At 42.3% G+C, this 22,395-nt stretch overlaps 1 pseudogene; it reads left to right on the forward strand.

Moving 5' to 3' along the window:
* Positions 1-8,158: 8,158 nt before the first annotated feature.
* LOC112814856 (T-cell surface glycoprotein CD1a-like) lies at positions 8,159-20,396 on the forward strand (annotated as a pseudogene).
* The last annotated feature ends 1,999 nt before the right edge of the window (positions 20,397-22,395 follow it).

The following is a 22,395-nucleotide window of genomic DNA, read 5'->3' on the forward strand; positions in this document are numbered from 1 at the left end:
GCTTCCCGTGCCTTTGGCGATGTTTCTAGGAAGAAGTTGCTGCGGCTAAGGTCGAAAAGGTTGCTACCTGTGTTCTCCTTTAGGATTTGGATGGACTCCTGTCTCACGTTTAGGTCTTTCAACCATTTGGAGTCTATTTTTGTGTGTGGTGTAAGGAAATGGTCCAGTTTCATTCTTCTGCATGTGGCTGTCCAATTTTCCCAACACCATTTGTTGAAGAGACTGTCTTTTTGCCATTGGACATTCTTTCCTGCTTTGTCAAAAATAAGTTGACCATAGAGTTGAGGGTCCATTTCTGGGCTCTCGATTCTGTTCCATTGATCTATGCGTCTGTTTTTGTGCCAGTACCATACTGTCTTGATGATGACAGCTTTGTAATAGAGCTGGAAGTCCGGAATTGTGATGCCGCCAGCTTTGCTTTTCTTTTTCAGTATTCCTCTGGCTATTCGGGGTCTCTTCTGGTTCCATACAAATTTTAGGATTATTTGTTCCATTTCTTTGAAAAAAGTGGATGGTATTTTGATGGGGATTGCATTGAATGTGTAGATTGCTCTAGGTAGCATTGACATCTTCACAATGTTGATTCTCCCAATCCATGAGCATGGAACGTTTTTCCATTTCTTTGTGTCTTCTTCAATTTCTTTCATGAGTATTTTATAGTTTTCTGAGTACAGATCCTTTGCCTCTTTGGTTAGATTTATTCCTAGGTATCTAATGGTTTTGGGTGCAATTGTAAATGGGATAGACTCCTTGATTTGTCTCTCTTCTGTCTTGTTGTTGGTGTATAGGAATGCCACTGATTTCTGTGCATTGATTTTATAGCCTGCTACTTGACTGAATTCCTGTATGAGTTCTAGCAGTTTTGGGGTGGAGTCTTTTGGGTTTTCCACATACAGTATCATATCATCTGCAAAGAGTGAGAGTTTGACTTCCTCTTTGCCGATTTGGATGCCTTTGATTTCCTTTTGTTGTCTGATTGCTGTGGCTAGGACTTCTAATACTATGTTGAATAGCAGTGGTGAGAGTGGATATCCCTGCCATATTCCTGACCTTAGCAGAAAAGCTCTCAGCTTTTCCCCATTGAGAATGATATTGGCTGTAGGTTTTTCATAGATGGCTTTTATGATATTGAGGTATGTACCCTCTATCCCTATACTCTGAAGAGTTTTGATCAAGAAAGGATGCTGTACTTTGTCAAATGCTTTTTCTGCATCTATTGAGAGGATCATACGTTTCTTGTTCTTTCTTTTGTTAATGTATTGTATCACGTTGATTGATTTGCGGATGTTGAACCATCCTTGCAGTCCAGGGATAAATCCCACTTGGTTCTGGTGAATAATCCTTTTAGTGTACTGTTGTATCCTATTGGCTAGTATTTTGGTGAGAATTTTTGCATTCATGGTCATCAAGGATATTGGTCTGTAGTTCTCCTTTTTGATGGGGTCTTTGTCTGGTTCGGGGATCAAGGTAATGGTGGCCTCATAAAATGAGTTTCGAAGTTTTCCTTCCATTTCTATTTTTTGGAACAGTTTCAGGAGAATACGTATTAATTATTCTTTAAATGTCTGATAGAATTCCCCTGGGAAGCCATCTGGCCCTGGGCTTTTGTTGTTGGGAGATTTTTGATTTCTGCTTCAATTTCCTTAGTGACTATAGGTCTGTTCAGGTTTTCTATTTTTCCTGCTTCAATTTTGGTAGTTGATACATCTCTAGGAATGCACCCATTTCTTCCAGGTTACCTAATTTGCTGGCATAGAGTTGCTCATAATATTTTCTTATAATTGTTTGTATTTCTTTGGTGTTGGTTGTGATCTCTCCTCTTTCATTCATGATTTTGTTGTTTTGGGTCATTTCTCTTTTCTTTTTGAAAAGTCTGGCCAGGGTTTTTCAATCTTGTTAATTCTTTCAAAGAACCAGCTCCTAGTTTCGTTGATCTGTTCTACTGTTCTTTTGGTTTCTATTTCATTGATTTCTGCTCTGATCTTTATTATTTCTCTTCTCCTGCGGGGTTTGGGCTTTATTTGCTGTTCTTTCTCCAGCTCCTTTAGGTGTAGGGTTAGGTTGTGTATTTGAGACCTTTCTTGTTTCTTGAGAAAGGCTTGTATTGCTATATACTTTCCTCTCAGGACTGCCTTCGCTGTATCCCAAAGATGTTGAACAGGTGTGTTTTCATTTTCAATGGTTTCCTTGAATTTTTTTTAATTCTTCTTTAATTTCCTGGTTGACCCATTCATTTTTAGTAGGATGCTCTTTAGCCTCCATGTATTTGAGTTCTTTACGACTTTCCTCTTCTGATTGAGTTCTAGTTTCAAAGCATTGTGGTCTGAAAATATGCAGGGAATAATCCCAATCTTTTGGTACTGGTGGAGACCTGATTTGTGACCTAGGATGTGATCAATTCTGGAGAATGTTCCATGGGCATTAGACAAGAATGTGTATTCCGTTGCTTTGGGATGGAATGTTCTGAATATGTCTGTGAAGTCCATTTGGTCCAGTGTTTCATTTAAAGTCTTTATTTCCTTGTTGATCTTTTGTTTAGATGATCTGTCCATTTCAGTCAGGTGGGTGTTAAGGTCCCCCAGTATTATTGTATTGTTGTCAATGTGTTTCTTCGCTTTTGTTATTAATTGCCTCATATAATTGGCTGCTCCCATGTTCGGGGCATAGATATTTACAATTGTTAGATCTTCTTGTTGGATAGACCCTTTAAGTAGGATATAGTGTCCTTCCTCATCTCTTATTACAGTCTTTGTTTTAAAATCTAGTTTGTCTGATATAAGGATTGCCACCCCAGCTTTCTTTTGGTGTCCATTAGCATGGTAAATGGTTTTCCACCCCCTCACTTTCAATCTGGGGGTGTCTTTGGGTCTAAAATGAGTCTCTTGCAGACAGCATATTGATGGGTCTTGTTTTTTAATCCAATCTGATAGCCTGTGTCTTTTGATTGGGCATTTAGCCCATTTACATTCAGGGTAACTATTGAAAGGTATGAATTTAGTGCCATTGTATTGCCTGTAAGGTGACTGTTACTGTATATTGTCTGTGTTCCTTTCTGATCTTTGCTGCTTTTAGGCTCTCTCTTTGCTTAGAGGACCCCTTTCAGTATTTCTTGGAGGGCTGGTTTTGTGTTTGCAAATTCCTTTAGTTTTTGTTTGTTCTGGAAGCTTTTTATCTCTCCTTCTATTTTCAATGACAGCCCAGCTGGATATAGTATTCTTGGCTGCATATTTTTCTCGTTTAGTGCGCTGAAGATATCTTGCCAGTCCTTTCTGGCCTGCCAGGTCACTGTGGTTAGGTCTGTTGCCATTCTAATATTTCTACCATTGTAGGTTACATATCTCTTCTCCCGAGCTTCTTTCACGATTTTTTCTTTTTTTCTGAGACTCGTAATTTTTACTATTAGATGTCGGGGTGTTGACCTATTATTATTGATTTTGAGAGGGGTTCTCTGTGCCTCCTGGATTTTGATGCCTGTTTCCTTCCCCACATTAGGGAAGTTCTCTGCTATAATTTGCTCCAATATACCTTCTGCCCCTCTCTCTCTTTCTTCTTCTTCTGGGATCCCAATTATTCTAATGTTGTTTCATATTATTGTATCACTTATCTCTCGAATTCTGCCCTCATGATCCAGTAGTTGTTTATCTCTCTTTTTCTCAGCCTCTTTATTTTCCATCATTTGGTCTTCTATATCACTGATTCTCTCTTCTGCCTCATTTATTCTAACAGTTAGTACCCCCATTTTTGATTGCACCTCATCAATCGCCTTTTTGATTTCGTCTTGGTTAGATTTTAGTTCTTTTATTTCTCCAGAAAGGGTTTCCCTAATAACTTCCATGCTTTTTTCAAGCCCAGCTAGTATCTTTTAAAGTCATCATTCTGAACTCTAGGTACGACATCGTACTAATGTCCGTATTGAGTAGGTCCCTGGCGGATGGTACTACCTCTTGTTCTTTTTGCTGAGGTGATTTTTTTCATCTTGTCATTTTGTCCAGAGGAGAATAGATGAATGAGAGAATAAAATGCTAACAGTTTAACAACGTCCCCAGCAAATATACTCTATACAATTCAGTAAAGACCTGAAACCAGGGGAAAAGAAAGGGAAAGAAAGAAAAAAGAAAGAGAAAAAACAAAAACAAAAACAGAACAATACAAAAAAAGCAGAATATGATCAAATATGATCAGGCTAGTGCATAGATCAGTGCCACACACTAGATTTTGCACGTATTTTGGTCTGTTAGAAAAAATTGCCTCCTAAAATTTAAAGCAAGAAAGACTTACATATGTCCAAAGTGAGGGTTGATAAAAGGAAGGGATGGAAAATGAATGTAAGGATGAAAATTATAAAAGATTTTATAAAAGGAATTGATAAGATAAGAAGTTGTTTGAAAAAAGAAAGAAGATTTAAAAAAAAAAGGGAGAGGATGTGATCAGGCAGGAGACTAGAAGAAATCAATACAGTTGAGATTTAGGGTATATTTTGATCTGTTAGTAGAAATTGTATCTCAAAATTTTAAAGAGAGAACAACTTATATATATATATATGCCAAAAATAAGGGTAACTACTCTGAAGGGATAAAATATGACTCAAAAAATGAGAAATAAAAAGTTTCTTTTAAAAAATAGATTGATACGATGTTGTTTGAAAAAGGGAAAAAGAAAAACTAAAAAAAAAAAAAATAAAAAAATAACATTTAAAAAGCAGTAATGATTAGCAGTCAGGACTCTGCTCCTGAATTCTATGTGCAGTATTCCCCTAGCGCTGGAGTTCTCCCGTTCTCCTTGATCGGTAAACTTGGTCTTGGCTTGCTGGTTGTTTGTGCTGATCTTCGGGGGGAGGGGCCTTTTGCCGTGGTTCCCAAATGTCTTTGCCGGAGGTGGAATTGCCCCGCCCTGTCGGTCTGGGCTAAGCAAGCTGCTCGGGTTTGCTCTCAGGAGCTTTTGTTCCCTGCCAGCTCTGGTATAGCTTTGGAGGACCAGGGTGAAAATGGTGGCCTCACAATCTCCTTGCAGCGGAGCTGAGAACTCAGGGCTCTGCTCCTCTTTGCGCCCCCAGAGAAAAGCAGTCACTCCCGTCTCCCTGGTCTCCGGCCGCACTCCATGCTCACCTGGGCCTGTGACCGAGCATTTCTATCTCTGGCATCCGACCCCGTGTGGAGTCTCCAAGCCCAGCAGATCCCTGTGGTGTGCTCCCGCGCCGCTCCTCCCCGGGGAGGAAGGGGAGTCTCCCCAGCTCTGCCGCTTGTTGGGTCCCTGCTGGAGGAGCAGTGGCCCGACTGGGCCGTGGATCACAGTTTATGGCAACCCCGAGCTGAGAGCCCAGCCTCAGCTCCATCTCTGCAGCCTGCTTCCCCACTCCAATACCTGGGAGCTCTGCTGCACTCAGGCACCCCCAGTTTCTCTGGGACCTCGAGGGTTCTGAGACCACACTGTTCCACGATGTTTCCACCCCCAGCTTAGCCACTGGAGCGGAGTCCCTCAGCGGAGCTGACTTCTAAAAGTTCTGATTTTGTGCTCCGCGGCTCTATCACTTGCCAGAAGTAGCCGACGGAGGCCCCCTCCCCCGCCATCTATCCTCCCGAATATCGCCTCGGATTCACTTCTCCACACGTCCTACCTTCCAGTAAGTGGTCGCTTCTCTCTTCAGAGAGTTGTTGCTACTCTCCTGTTCGATCTCCTGTTGAGTTCGTAGGTGTTCAGAATGGTTTGATCCCTATTCAGCTGAATTCCTGAGACCAGACGAAATCCAGGTCTCCTACTCCTCCGCCATCTTGCTCCACCCCCGAAACTGGACCATTTTCTTACAACATACACAAAAATAAACTCAAAATGATGAAAGACATAAATATGAGACATAAATCCACCAGAATTCTAGAGGAGAACACAGGCAGCAATTGCTTTGACCTTGCCCACTGCAAATTCTTGCTAGACATATCTCACTAGGCAAGAGAAACAAAAGCAAAATGAACTATTGGGACTTCAAAAAAAGCTTTTGCATAGCAAAGGAGATAGTTAACAAAACGATTGGACAATCTACTGAATGTGACTAGATATTTCCTAATAACATATCTGATAAAGGGTTAGTCTCCAAAATATATAAAGAAGTTGGACAACTCAACACCAGAAGAACAAATAATCCAATTAAAAATGGGTAGAAGACACGAGTAGACATTTCTCTAAAGAAGACTTTCAGATGGCCGACAGACACAGGAAAAAACCTCAACATCTTATCAGGGAAATGCAAATCAAAACCACAATGAGATGTCACCTCACACCTGTCCCATTGGCTAAATTCAAAAACACACAAGAAACAAGTGTTATAGAGGAAGTGGAGTAAAGGGAGCTCTTGTATACTTGGTGGGAATGCAAACTGGTGCAGCCATGGTGGAAAACAGTATGGAGGTTCCTCAAGAAATTAAAAACAGACTTACCATATGATCCAATAATGCTACTACTGGATACTTACCCAAGGAATGTGAAAACAGTGAAATGAAAAGAAACATGCACCCCAATGCTTACTGAAGCATTATTTACAATAGTCCATGTATGGTAGCATCCCAAGTGCCCATAGATAGAGGAATACAAAAAAAAAGTGTGGTATGTACCCACAATGAAATATTTATCAGGAATAATAATGACTGAAATCTTGCCATTTGTAACAACATGTATGGAGCTAGAATATGATGGTAAGTGAAATAATCAGTCAGGGAAAGACAAATTCCATATGATTTCACTCATATGTGGCATTTAAGAAATAAAATGAACAAAGAGAAAAAGTGCCAAAGGAAAAAACAGAATCTTATCTATAGAGAACACACTGCTGGTTCCCAGAGGGGAGATGGGTGGGGGAATGGGGGAAATAGGTGAAGGAGATTAAGATTACACTTATAATTGATGAGCACTGAATAATGTATAGGATTGTTGATCCTTATACTGTACCCCTGAAACTAATATAACACTGTGTGTTGACTATACTAGAACTTAAAATAAAGGAACCAAAGAAAAAGTAACTCAGCACACCAAAATATATAGTTCTTGATTTATGTGTTTTTCTTCCCAAGTAGAATAAAAGCTCCTTGCATAAAGTGATTGCACTGTGAACACAGTATTTTCATGAGTGTAGCAAGGTCCTTGGGTCCAGGCAGGTGCTAAGTGACTGGTGAGTGAGTATATATTAATGCAAGTCAGACTGAGGGGGTATACTTCAGATGTTTCAATGTCCCATGGTCTTTGTGACGGCTACTGGTTCCTCCCTAAGAATAATAGTGAACTGGTGGTTGCTGTTACTGTTACACATGCAATCATGGGGGAACTTGGACAAGGAAATAGAGCAACTGTTAAAAAGAAACCCATTGGCCCAAAATGGCACAGATCAAGTACCCAAACCTTGCTTAATCCCTAACCTAACTACAGTTACCACTTCCCCTAGAAATGTTCACCTGTCAGTGAGATTTTTCTGGTCAGCAACAGTGAGGTAGTCTGTCATATGGACCCTCTCCATCCTCCAAGGAGGGGAGGTCATCTGAATGGTGAGACCCTCTTCTCTCACAATTAAGGAAAAGTAACCTTTCCTGAAACACTCCTTTTTCTTCTTTACGTCTCTTCAGAGTTCCCCTTTACCTGCCAGATGTGTGCTGCCCCATTCTTGAATCACTTAATAAAAACAAATGGATATTCAAATTTACCTGGATCATTTTTTTGTTTTTTAACATATGCAGTGAGAAGTCGGAAATGTGAATGAGCTGGGGTGGGGGTGAGATGGGGAAGGAAATACATGGGGGGTGTCACAAGGGCAGGAGGGACAGAGTGAAGGCAGGGTCCAGTGTTGGGTGCAGGGGGCTGTGTGTTTACATGGGTTTCTCTCTGGAGAAGGAAAAGCCTGAGAGGTGGGGTCAATTTCTCATGCCATATAAGACTTGTTCTGAATTAGGGGACATGGAGCAGAATGGAAGCTGGTGACAGGGAGAAGCTGGAAGCCAGAAGGAGAGTCAGACCAGGAGGGGAAGTGAGAGTCTGAGTAGGTGTTCAGGGTTGAGGGAGGAGCACATTTGCATTGTTGCAGGGAAGGCTGGTGTGTGGAGAAGGAAGTCAGAAGAGAGGTGCTGTGTGGGGTAAGTTTGCTAGAAGAGATGCCAAGGGCTGACTTGTAAGAAAAAAAAGAACATCTGCAAATATAATGCTGTTCCTGCCACTTGTGCTGCTGGTGGTTCTCCTCCCAGGTGGTGACAGTGAAGAAGTTGAGATCTGGCCCTACCCAGTGGGTGCATGTGTGAGTGTGCGTGTGTGTGTGTGTGTGTGTGTGCATATGTGTTTGTGCCAGTCTTTGTTGTGTGTGATGTGTGAACGTGTGCTTGTGCGCACTTCAATATGTATGTAAGTATGTATGAGTATGTGTACGTAGGAGTCTACTTGAATTCCATCTTCCTCTAGGAAAGAGCCTCCAGTGGCTTCTGAACCTCATGTCTCCCCATCAAAAATCTGAATCACACTCATCTAAGCAGGGAGTAGAAGCCAGACCCCAATTCTTGAAAAGCTTCATGTTTTCTGATACTTCACTCCTCTTTTGACCACAGGCTATGCTCTTCTGTTCCCGACTAGTGTCTCCTGACACCACCCCTCTCCCTGGCCTGCAACCTCTCCTCCCTTACTTTGTGACAGACTCCTTGAACTGTACTTGTCTCCTCATTAAGTCCCATTAGTGAACTCTATCTATGTGTTCCCTGTACCCACTGCACTCCCTTGAAGCTAGATTATTTTTACCCCAGCTCTCCCACTGAGCCTTTCCCTATTCTCTGCCCGTACACTTCATCTCTCTCCTCCAATATTTGTTCCTTCCTCTATCTTCACCTCTTCCTCTGCCTCTATCCACCACCACTTCCGCTTTGTGTGAGCGCCCCCTCAAACCAAACTGTGCTTCATTCCCTCTAATCCCCTGAACTTCTCCCTCTGCGTCCACCATCATGGCTTCCACTCATCTCATTTCATCTCTTTCTCTCCCCCGTACTATAACTCAGTTTCTTACAACTCTCTGTGTGCAACCTTGTCTTTCATTTTTGCTTAATGATCAGTTGTCAATATAATCTCAGTTTAATTTAGCGGGGTTTATTTTTCTGTCTTGGTTCTGGAACTTAAACCTCAAAATTTATCTATGAATGGAATGAAGCCACAGCACCTGCTTGGGTGAACAGGCATCAGATGTCACTTCCTCCAGAGAGCCCTCCCTGATTCACAAGTAGAAGCAGTCTCTGCCTGTTGAGAATTTTCACCACCTTTTCCTGAACTTTTGTAAATCTATGCCTCACATTCCACCTCTTGTTACTTACCCCCATTTAGGTCCCTTGTCCCTCCTAATTCTTAGGATTCTTGAGAACAATGTCCACTCCTTTTTAATATTTGTAAACTTGGCAAGGAATCTCACCTGCATGGAATATGTCCTCAATAAAAATCTGTGTGGAATATATGCCACATTTATGGTTTTTTCTTCTTCTTTTACTTCCTGACAAGTTTGTAGTAGTTGAGATGTTTGATGTCCTTCTTGTTAAAAGTCCTGTCACCAGGCTGAGGGAATTCACACTCTTCTGGATTTTTGCTGATGTCTCTGAGCCCCTGAGGAGAAACACAGTTTTGCCTGTGACCCTTCCAGTTATTTAATAGCAGACACCTATTAGCATAGACCTGTTTCCTGATCCTTGTGGTTGATGGCAGGGGAATGAATATTCTCTCTTGTCCTGGATGATAAAGTGTGGGGTAAAAAGCCTGAAACAAGTACAAACCATCTTTCAGCACCAGAGAAGCATGCCTGAGGTTGATATCTGCGTGCAAGAAGGCAGAGAAATTGTATAGATGAAACTTGCCAAGAGGGTAGATCTGAAGTGCTCTCACCACCAGAAAATTAAAGAAAAGAACAGAAAAAGAAACAAGAGGGTCAGGAGGGAGGAGTTTACATGGAAGAATAGTAGGACCCAAAGCTTTCCTGGATCCTCAAACCAAGCTAGATAAGTATTAAATCATTCTGAATACCCAAGAAATCGATCTAACGACTGACAGAACAAATTGCACAGCTAGAGGCAGAGAAAAGGCCCCATCATGGAAGGTAGGCGGTTCAGAGACATGACTTGGGGGAAAAATAGATCATGAGTGCTGTGGAGGAGAGGGAGTCCCGGTCAAGAATAGAGGAGAGAGAGTGAGTGAGAGACAGAGAGAGAGAGAGAGAGAGAGAGAGAGAGAGAGAGAGAGAGAGAAGAGTGTACAGGGGATTACACAGGGAAAACACTTTGCCAAAGCCAATGACTGGGAACTCAAGAGGGGCTGATTTTTGTGTTTTTACAACCAGTGCGGCTCAACAACTGGAGTTTTAGAGGTCTGTGCCTTGGAAATCAATTGGAGTTCTGAGAAAAGAATTGCTGCAATTCTACAAATACAAAAGTGACCACTTTTTGCAAGGTAGAAGGTGTGGAGATGTGAATCTGGGGCAATATATCAAAAGATAAACTGCAGAGGGGAGGGACCTTGCTTAAAGAGGTTACCCAGAAAGTATTATACCCGGGAAGTATTAAAAGTATTATCTAGGCACTGGCTTTCTGCTAGGTGTTGCCATAATCTGTGAACCTCTGCTTGGTCGCATGACTGCTCTCCAGGCAGGGGCCCACCAAAAGGCAGAAGCATGACAAAAAAACCCTCCCTCCCCTGGGAGGAAAAGCACAGGTCCAGGCCAAAGGAATCTGTAAAGTTTGGAGACTGGAAACTGGGTCGCATTCCTGAGGTAAAAACGCTTGGTTGCAAGCTGGGTGAATACTGAGATCTGACAGATACCAGGGAGACAAGTGACTGACTGCTTTTCTTTGAGAGCTCACTGAAGAGTGCGGTGGGGGTGCCTGAACTTCCGTCTCCTGGGCTAGAGATTAGGGAATTGCCATTTTCATCTCCCCCGCATGGATCCTGAAATCCTTCTGTGAGCAAAACAGCACCACAAAGTGCTATCTGGAGCAGATTACCCTGAAACTGGCCCCCTGGCAAGGGGGGTGCAATTCCACCAGGCAAGAACAACTGAGAATCAGTGCAACAGGCCCCTCCCACAGAAGACCAGCAGGAACAACTTACTAGGACCGAGTTTACCAATCATAAAGAACTGCAAAATTTCAGATCTTGGGGAAAACAGTATATAGCGTTCATGGTTTTTTAAATTATTCTTTAGTCTTTTAATTTTATTTTTTCAACTATTTTCTTATTTTTATCAATTCTTTTTTAATTTTTCTTTTACATATACTATACATGTATACTATATATGTATAGTATATGTATTCTGCATACACTATATATATATATAGATTTGTACATATGTATTAATATTTATATATAAACATATATATGTGTATGTATATGTTTCTTTTCACTGTGTTTTTTATATATATATATATATATATAAGTTTTTCTTTCTTTCCTATTTTGGGATCTACTTGCTTTAACAAACAGACCAAAATACACTCAGGGTTAATTTATTGTTTTGTTCTGTTTTACTGCTTGTTTGATTTTTTCTTATTTTGCTTTGTTTCTGTTTCCTTCTGGTTTGTTTTGTTTGTATTTTCTGGTGTTGTTGTTGCTATTTTTGTCTTTTCTCTCCCTTTCATCTGTTCTATTCTGGACATAATGACAAAGCAGAGAAACTCACCCCAAAAGAAAGAATAGGAGGCAGTACTCAATGCTCAATGTGAGGGATTTAATCAATGTGGATATAAGTAAGATGTCAGAACTAGAATTCAAAACAAGATTTATAAGATACTGGTGAGACTTGAAAAAGTATAGAGTACAGTAGAGAATCTCTCATTGTAGAAAAAGAAAAGAACTAAAATCTCATCAGGCCGAAATTTAAAAATGCTACTACTGAGATGCACTAAAAAATGGAGGCAAGGGAAACAAAAACAAAAAATGAACTACCGGGACTTCATCAAGATAAAAAGCTTTTGCACAGCAAAAGAAACAGTCAACAAAACCAAAAGACAACCTACAGAATGGGAGAGATATTTGCAAATGTCTTATCAGATAAAGGGCTAGTATCCAAGATCTATAAAGAATTTATCAAACTTAACAACCAAAAAACCAATAATCCAGTCAAGAAATGGGCAGAAGACATGAACAGACATTTCTCCAAAGAAGACATCCAGATGGCCAACAGACATATGAAAAAATGCTCAACATCACACTTGGTATCAGGGAAAGACAAATCAAAACCACAATGAGATACCACCTCACATCAAAGAGAATGGCTAAAGTTAACAAGTCAGGAAACGACAGATGTTGGTGAGGCTGCAGAGAAAGGGGAACTCTCTTATGTTCTTGGTGGGAATGCAAATTGGTACAGCCGCTCTGGAAAACTGTATGGAGGTTCCTCAGAAAGTTAAAAATAGAGCTACCATATGACCTAGCAACTGCACTACAGGTATTGTATTTATAATGCAAACATAGTGATTTGGAGGGGCACATGCACCTCAATGTTTATAGCAGCAATATTCACAATAGCCAAAATATGGAAAGAGTCCAGATGTCCGTCAATAGATGAATGGATAAAGAAGAAGTGCTATATATATATAACATATATAATATACATATACATATATTATATATATATTATATAAAATGAAATCAGAGAGGGAGACAAACCGTAAGAGACTCTTAACTCTACGAAACAAACTGAGGGTTGCTGGACGGGAGGTGGGTGGGGGGATGGGGCAACAGGGTGATGGGCATTAAGGAGGGCAGTTGAAGTAATGAGGGCTGAGTATTGTATGCAACTGATGAATAACTGAACTTTACCTCTGAAACTAATAATGCACAATATGTTAATTACTTGATTTTAAATTTTATAAATAAATAAATAAAATGCTTCTGCACAGTAAAGGAAACAATCATCAAACTAATGGACAATCTACTGAATGTAAGTAGATATAACATATCCAATATAGGTTTAGTATCCAAATATATAAAGAACTTGGACAACTCAACACCAAAAGAATAAATACCCATTTAAAAAATGGGTAGAAGACATGAGTAGGTATTTCTCTAAAGAAGATGTTCAGGTGGCCAACAAACACAGGAAAAAATGCTCAGCATCTCTTATCATCAGGGAAATGCAAATCAAAACCACAATGAGCTATCATCTCACACCTGTCTCATTGGCTAAATTCAAAAACACACAAGAAACAAGTGTTGTAGAGGAAGTGGAGTAAAGGGAACTCTTGTACACTTGGTGGGAATGCAAACTGGTGCAGCCATGGTGGAAAACAGTATGGAGGTTCCTCAAAAAATTAAAAACAGAGATACCACCTGATCCAGTAATTGTACTACTGGATATTTACCCAAAGAATGTGAAAACAGTGAAATGAAAAGAAACAGGCACCTCAATGTTTACTGAAGCATTATTTACAATAGTCCATGTATGGAAGTATCCCAAGTGCCAATAGATAGAGGAATACAGAAAAAAGGTGTGGTATGTACCCACAAAGGAATATTACTCAGCCATAAAAATGACAGAAATCTTGCCATTTGCAACAACATGTACGGAGCTAGAGAGTATGATGGTAAGTGAAATAGTCAGAGAAAGACAAATACTATATGATTTCTTCACGTGTGGAATTTAAGAAACTAACAAAAGTAACAGAAAAAAGTGCCAAAGGAAAAAACAGAATCTTATCTATAGAGAACGCACTGCTGGTTTCCAGAAGGGAGGTGGGTGGGGGGCTGGGGGGGAATGGGTGAAGGGGCTTGGGATTACACTCATATTGATGAGCACTGAGTGGTGTATAGAATTGCTGAATCCCTATACGGCTTCCCTGAAACTAATATAACACTGAATGTTAACTGTACTGGAACTTAAACTAACCAAAGAAAAAGCAACTCAGCACACCAAAATGTATAGTTCTTGGTCTATGTGTTTTTCTTCCCAAGTAGACTAAAAGCTCTCTGTGTAAAGTGATTGCATAGAACACTATATTTTGATGAGTGTAGCACGGTGCTTGGATCCAGGCAGGTGCTAAGTGACTGTTTGGTGAGTGAATATATATTAATGCAAGTCAGATGGAGGGGGTATTCTTCAGATGTTTCAATGTCCTGTGGTTTCTGTAATGGCTACTGGTTCCTCCCTATGAATCATGGCAGACTGCTGGTTGCTGAAACTGTTACACAGGCAATAATGGGGGAATCTGGACAAGCATAGAGCAAATGTTGAAAAGAAACCCAGAGGCCTAAAATGGAACTTCAGACCATGTCAAATTCCCAAAGCTTGCTTAATCCATAACCTAACTGCTGTTCCCTCCACCCCCCAGAACTGTTTACCAGTCAGTGAGGAATTCTCTGGTCAGCAGCAGTGAGGTACTTGTCACATGGGCCCTCTCCATCCCCCAAGGAAGGGAGGTCATCTGCATTGTAACACGCCCTCCTCTCCCAATAAAGGGAAGGTGACCTTCCCTGAAACACTGATGTCTCTTCTTTTGCCAACTTCCTTTCTTTAAAATCTACCCATTTGCACCATTCCTCAGAGCTCCCCTCTACCTGCCAGATGAGATGCTGCCTGATTCTTGATCAATGAATAGCACCAATTAGATCTTCAAATTTACCTGCTTGCTTTTGTTTTTTAATACAAGCAGTGAGAACTCAGAGATGTGAATGTGCTGGAGTGGGAGTGAGGTGGGGAAGGAAATACATGGGGGGTGTCACGGGGGCAGGAAAGACAGAGAGACAATGGGGTCCAGGGCTGGGTGCTGGGAGCCATGTGTTATCATGGGTTACTGTCTGGGTGAGAAGGAAAGGCACAAGAGGTAGGGTCACTTTTCCATGCAGCACAGGACTCATTCTGTAGCAACTGAATTGGGGAATGTGGAGATGGATGGAAGCTGGTGACAGGAAGAAGCTGGAAGCCAGGGAGGAGAGTCCGACAGGAGGGGAAGTGAGAGTCTGAGTAGGTGTTCAGGGTTGAGGGAGGAGCACATTTGCATTGTCGCAGAGACTCAGGGAAGGCTGGTGTGTGGAGAAGGAAGTCAGAAGTGAGGTGCTGTGTGTAGGGGTAGGTTTGCTAGAACAGACATCAAAGACTGACTTTCTTTTCTTTTTCTTTTTTTTTAAATTTTATTATGTTATGTTAGTCACCATACAATACATCATTAGTTTTTGATGTGGTGATCCACGATCCATTGTTTTCATATAACACCCAGTGCTCCATGCAGTACATGCCCTCCGTAATACCCATCACCGGGCTAACCCATCTTCCCTCTCCCCTCCCCTCTAGAACCCTGTTTGTTTCTCAGTGTCCATCGTCTCTCATGGTTCATCTCTCCCTCCAATTCCCCCCCCCTCATTTTTCCCTTCCTTCTCCTGATGTCCTCCACGCTATTCCTTATGTTCCACAAATAAGTGAAACCATATGATAATTGACTTTCTCTGCTTGACTTATTTCATTTAGCATCATCTCCTCCAGTCCCATCCATGTGGATGTAAAAGTTGGGTATTCATCCTTTCTGATGGCTGAGTAATATTCCATTGTAGATATGGACCACATCTTCTTTATCCATTCATCTCTTGAAGGGCATCTCGGCTCTTTCCACAGTTTGGCTATTGCGGACATTGCTGCTATGAACATTGGGGTGCATATGGCCCTTCTTTTCACTACCTTTGTGTCTTTGGGGTAAATACCCAGGAGTGCGATTGCTGGGTCATAGGGTAGCTCTATTTTTAATTTTTTGAGGAACATCCACACTGTTTTCCAAAGTGGCTGGACCAACTTGCATTCCCACCAACAGTGTAAGAGGGTTCCCCTTTCTCTGCAACCTCTCCAACATTTGTTGTTTCTGTCCCTGTCCATTTTTGCCATTCTAACTGGTATAAGGTAGTATCTCAGTGTGGTTTTGATTTGAATTTCCCTGATGGCTAAAGATGATGAACATTTTTTCATGTGTCTGTTAGCCATATGGTCCTCTTAATTGATGCAGAATAAGCATTTGACAAAATACAACATCCTTTCCTGATTAAAACTCTTCAGAATATAAGGATAGAGGGAACATTCCTCAAGTTCATAAAATCCATCTATGAAAAACCCACAGCAAATATCATCCTCAATGGGGAAAAGCTGAGAGCCTTTTCCTTAAGATCAGGAACACGTGAAGGATGCCCACTCTCGTCACTATTGTTCAACATAGTACTAGAAGTCCTAGCAACAGCAATCAGACAACAAAAAGAAATAAAAAGTATTCAAATTGGCAAAGGAGAAGTCAAACTCTCTCTTTTTGCAGATGACATGATACTTTATGTGGAAAACCCAAAAGACTCCATCCCCAAATTACTAGAACTCATACAGCAATTCAGTAATGTGGCAGGATACAAAATCAATGCACAGAAATCCGTTGCTTTCTTATACACTAACAACGCAACTGTACAAAGAGAAATTAGAGAAACGATTCCATTTATAATAGCACCAAAAACCATAAGATACCTCGGAATAAACCTAACCAAAGAGGTAAAGGATCTATACTCTAGGAACTACAGAACACTCATGAAAGAAATTGAAGAAGACACAAAAAGATGGAAAAAGATTCCATGCTCATGGATCAGAAGAATAAACATTGTTAAAATGTCTAAGCTACCCAGAGTAATCTATATCTTCAATGCCATCCCGATCAAAATTCCAATGATATTTTTCAAAGTGCTAGAACAAACAATCCTAAAATTTGTATGGAATCAGAAGAGACTGCGAATCGCCAAGGAAATGTTGAAAAAGAAAAACAAAGCTGGGGGCACCACGTTGCCTGATCTCAAGCTATATTAAAAAGCTGTGATCACCAAGACAGCATAGGTCTGGCACAAAAACATAGAGACCAATGGAACAGAATAGAGAACCCAGATATGGACCCTCAACTCTAGGGTCAAATAATCTTTGACAAAGCAGGAAAAAACATGCAGTGGAAAAAAGACAGTCTCTTCAATAAATGGTGCTGGGAAAATTGGACAGCCACATGCAGAAGAATGAAACTCGACCATTCTCTAACACCATTCACAAAATAAACTCAAAATGATGAAAGACCTCAATATGAGACAGGAATCCATCAAAATCCTAGAGGAGAACATAGGCAGTAACCTCTTTGACATCGGCCACAGCAACTTCTTTCAAGATACATCTCCAAAAACTAGTGAAACAAAAGCAAAAATGAACTTTTGGGACTTCATCAAGATAAAAAGCTTCTGCACAGCAGAGGAAACAGTCAACAAAACAAAGAGGCAACCCACAGAATGGGAGAAGATATTTGCACATGACACTACAGATAAAGGGCTGGTATCAAGATCTATAAAGAAATTCTCAAACTCAGCATCCAAAAAACAAATAATCAAGTCAAAAAGTGGGCAGAAGATATGAAAAGACACTTCTCTGAAGAAGACATACAAAAAAACTGACTTTCTAAGACAAAGAAAGAACATCTGCAAATAAAATGCTGTTCCTGCTACTTGTGTTGCTTAGTAGTTCTCCTCCCAGGTGGTGACAGTGAAGATGGTGAGAACTCTGGTCCTACCCGGTGGGTGCAACATGTGCATCTGTGTGTGTCTGCCAGTCTTTATGTGTGTGATGTGTGTACATGTACTTGTGTGTATTTGAAAATATGTATATGTGTGTATCTGTGTGTAAGTATGAATGAGTATGTGTGTATTGGTGCCTGTGTAGGTCTGTATGTGTGCATGTGTGTAGGTGTGTGTATGTCTCCATATATGTGTGTATGTGTGTGCACCTATGTGCATCTCTGTGTGGTTGTGTGGGTATGTGTGTGTAGTTTTGTCTCTGTGTGTGCATTCATGATATGGGTTCCCCAGCACATACCTGGGGAGAGAGAGTGTCAGCCTGGTTCCTTCCTGAGCATCCCTGACCCTAGGGACCTGTGCTCTTCTGAAGGATGCTCCGGGCTCTGGGGCAACACATGTCTCCTGAGGCAACTATGGCTTCCCTGTCCTCCAGGTTTTGGTTCCCCTCCCTGGCACCTTCTCCATTCTCTCTCCTTCCCAATGCGCTCCTCTTCCAAAGTCAATCTTTTCTTTTCCTACAGACTTCCAGGAGCCGATCTTTTTCTGAATTATTCTGATCACATCTTTTTACAACCATTCCTGGACATAAAATCAAGGATCAGCTTGGCTGGATGAGATATAGACTCACGCTTGGGACAGCAAGACTGGCGTTTACATTTTCCCGGGGCCTTGAGCCAAGGGCAACTTTAGCAACAAGGAGCTGGTGGAAGTAGAAAAGTTATTCTACACATACTCCGTTAGATCTCCTTCAACATATCATAACCATGTCAGTCAATGGCAGCTTGAATGTGAGTTCAATTCATTTCAGGGGTGGGATGAAGGTATCAGGTATGTGTGCATCTCCTTGAGTTCCTTCTGCTTCTAGGAAAGAACCTCCAATGGCTTCTGAGCCTCATGTCTCCCCATCATAAATCTGAATCACACCCATCTGGGCAGGAGGTAGAAGCCAGACCCCAATTCTTGAAAAATTTCATGCCTTTTTCTACTTCCCATTCCTCTCATTAACTGCAGACTTATCCTACTTCTGACTAGTGTCCTATGACTACCCCTTTCCCTAGTCTCTCACCAGGCACCCTCTGCTCCCTCACTCTGTGAATCACTCCTTGGACAGTACTTTTCTCCCTCTTCAAACCCATGAGTAAACACTGTCTATGTTTTCCCTGTACCTAGCTACATTCCCTTCACCCTAGATTGTTTTTACCCTAACGCTCCCACTGAGCCCTTCCCTATTCTCCACCCTCACTATTCATATCTCCCCTCCAACATTTGTTCCTTCCTCAATCATTCACCTCTTCCTCTGTCTGCATTGACCACCACTTCCCCTTTGTGTGAGTGTCCCCTCAAACCAAACCTTCCTCCATTCCTTCCAATCCCCTGAACTTCTCCCTCTGTTTCCCCCATCCTTGGCTTCCACTCATCTCATTTCCTCCCTTTCACTCCCCCTCTCCTGAAACTCACGGTCTCTCTTCCCCAGATCCCTTCCAGGTACAGCTGGTGTTAGGCTGTGATTCCCACTTTGGAGAAGCATCAGTAGGCTTCATGCGGATTGCTTATCAAGGATCAGATCTCATGAGTTTCCAGAACACATCATGGTGGCCATCTCCAAAGGGAGGAAGTAGGGCTCAGCGGTCTGCACAGTATTCAATCAGTACCATGTTTTCAATGAAATAGCACACAAACTCCTCAGCGACTCCTGCCCCCGGTTCCTGTTAGGTTTTCTGGATGCAGGGAAGGCATATCTCCAGCGACAAGGTAAATCCTGCTCCCTCCCTCCACAAATTCTCTACTCTGCCCTCATACATTTGTACTATTCTTTCAAGTTCAGGGTAAGAAAGAGTCAAGACGGAGGGGGGATGATGGTGATGGGTCTAGAGGTAGAAAGATATCTGTCTAAAGTGATGTGAAGATCTACCCTCTCAGTCTGTGAATTCCTGCCCTGTCTCTGCAGTGAGGCCAGAGGCCTGGCTGTCCACTGGCCCCAGTCCCGGTCCCGGCCATCTGCTGCTGGTGTGCCACGTCTCGGGCTTCTACCCAAAGCCTGTGTGGGTGATGTGGATGCGGGGTGAGTGGGAGCAACGGGGCACCCAGCGAGGTGATCTCCTGCCCAATGCTGATGGGACATGGTACCTTCAGATGTCCTTGGATGTGAAATCCAGGGAGGCAGCTGGCCTGTCGTGCCGGGTGAGACACAGCAGTCTAGGAGGCCAGGACATGGTCCTCTACTGGGGTGAGAAAGACTGGGGTCCAGCTGGGAAAGGGGGTGGGTATTCCTCTGACAGATCAGGAGAGCCAGATGAAAAATAGGACATACTAGAGACTCCAGACCACAAAGGACCAAAAAGTCAGTAATCCAAGAAATGGAAGAGCTGCGGATGAAGGTCCTGGAGATGTGGGAGGATGTGGAGAGTTGGGTGAAGGGTCCATCTCTAAGGAGGGATCAGGGAAGACAGAAGAGGAATGGTGGTTGGTGAGGTCAAAGCTGACAGGACCAAAGAGGACCAGGGTGTTGCAGTTCAACCCAAGGTGGATGGAAAAATGACACCCTCTGTGCACCGAACCCACAGAGCAGCCCTACTCCATGGGTTTGGTCATCCCGCAGTTACAGTGCCCCTGGTGCTTCTGGCAGGTCTGGCATTGTGGCTCTGAAAGTGCTGGTAAGTCTCTTGGAACCCCCTCCCTGCTCTTTCCCAAGTGGCTCCCTACCTTTCAGTCTGTCCTCAGCCCTCCTGCTTCCATTGCCCTTCCTCCCTGCAGTCCTCACCTCCTGCTACAGAGGGACTTCCTCCTCTGTTCCTCCCAGGAAAACACACTGGAGACATCAATGCACTGGCTTCCCTTTGAAGTGAGATCCCAGCAGCCCAGGCTCCAGGACTTACCTAAGCCTAGATCAGTGGTGATGTGCTTGCCACTCTCTGTGTGCAACTTTTTCTTTCAGTTCTGCCTAATGATCAGTTGTCAATATAAGCTTAGTGTAATTTAGTGGGATTTGTTGTTCTGACTTGTTTCTGGAACTTATATCTCAATATTTATATTCAAATGAAATGAAGTCCCAGCACATGCTTGGGTCATCAGGCATCAGATGTCACTTCTTCCTGAGAATGCTTCCTCATTCAGAAGTAGAAGCCGTCTACTGTTGAGAATGTCCACGACTTTTCCTGAACTTTCATAAATCTATGCCTCATTCCCCACACCTCCTTACCTCCAGTTAGGTCCCTCATCCCCTCTAATTGTTAGGATTCATAAGAGCAAAGTCAATGTCTTATTAATATGTATATCCTTGACAAGGACACTCACCTGCATGAGATATGTGCTCAATAAAAATCTGTGTTGAATTTATGCCACGTTTGTAGGTTTTTCTTTTGCTTCCTGACAAGTTTGTAGTAGTTGATATGTTTGATGCTCTTCTTGTTAAAAGTCTTGTCACCTGGCCAAGGGAATTCACACTCCTCTGGATCTTTTCTGAAGTCTCCAAGCCCCTGAGGAGAAACACAGTTTTACCTGTGACCATTCCAGTTATTTAACTGCAGAAACCTGTTGGAGTGGACCTGTTGCCTGATCCTTGTGGTTGATGGCAGGGGAATGAGATGCTCTCTATTGTCCTGATGATAAGGTAAGGGTATGAAGCCTGAGACAAGTATAATTCAGTTTTCAATACCAGAGAAGGAAGCCTGAAGATGAAACTTGCATGGAAGGAGGCAGAGAAATTGTATACATGAAACTTGCCAGGAGGGTATATCTGAAGTGTTCGCACCATAAGGAAGTTAAAGAAAAGAACAGAAAAAGAAGCAAGAGGGTCTGGAGGGAGGAGTAAACATTTAGGAGTGGTAGGAGGACCCCAAGCTTGCCTAGACCCTCCAACACGGCAGGACAAATATCAAATACTTCTGAATATCCACAAAATTGATTTGAGGACTGACAGAACAAACTGCACAGCTAGAGGCAGAGAAGAGACCACATCATGGAAGGTAGGAGGTACAGAGACATGACTCGGGGCAGAAGTGGATCATGGGTGCTTTGGAGGGGAGGGAGCCCTTGTCACAGACAGGAGAGAGAGGGAGAGGGGGTGGGGAGAAAGGAGTGTGCGGGGGATTACACAAGCAAAACACTTCCCCAAAGCCAATGACTGGGAAAATGATGGGGGTTCATTTGTGAGTTTTTGCAACCAGTGGGGCTCAACAACTGGTGTTTTAGAGGTCTATACCTTGGCCGATGTGAAGCCCAGTGGGCACTGCAGTGCTCCTGAGGAGGAGGGCAAAAGTCCAGAGACAGACGGTGTTCTGGTGTTTCTAATAAAAGGGTTTGGTATTTTGTAATTCTGGACTAGGACATCCAATGAAATGCCCTAGAATTTAGGGCGTCCAATACCAGTTGGGGTATATAAACAGTTATCCCTTATCCCAAGGTTAATTTAGAGGCCTCTTCTACCAGTAGGACCATGGATGCCAGTGTTTAGACACAGGGAGGCCATCCCTGTGCCATAGGATCTAGATTCTTAGACAGATATGTGAATGGGCATTTGGATCAAGACTCCAAGGAGAAACACTTCTGGAGGTCGGGCAGGGACATTGGTGTGGCCCTTGTAAATGCCTGTTGGAGAGTTCCAAAAGCTTTTGTCATTTCAGGGTCCCACTCCAGAAACTCCTCCTCAGGTCCCTTCAGGGCCTCATAAAGCAGCTTTGTTATTAATCCAAATTGGGGTATCCATATTTGACAAAACCCTGAGATACCAAAAAGGAATGAAGCTACTGTTTTGTAGGGGGAATTTTCATGTTAAAATGAGACCCTTATGGTGGTCAGAGAGGCTCTTAGTCCCTGGAGTTAATATTAATCCTAAGCACTGAACCT

This window comes from Callorhinus ursinus, unplaced genomic scaffold (genome assembly GCF_003265705.2).
Source record: "Callorhinus ursinus isolate GAN/ISIS: 27379988/994484 unplaced genomic scaffold, GSC_fseal_2.0 scaffold88, whole genome shotgun sequence".
NCBI lineage: Eukaryota > Metazoa > Chordata > Mammalia > Carnivora > Otariidae > Callorhinus > Callorhinus ursinus.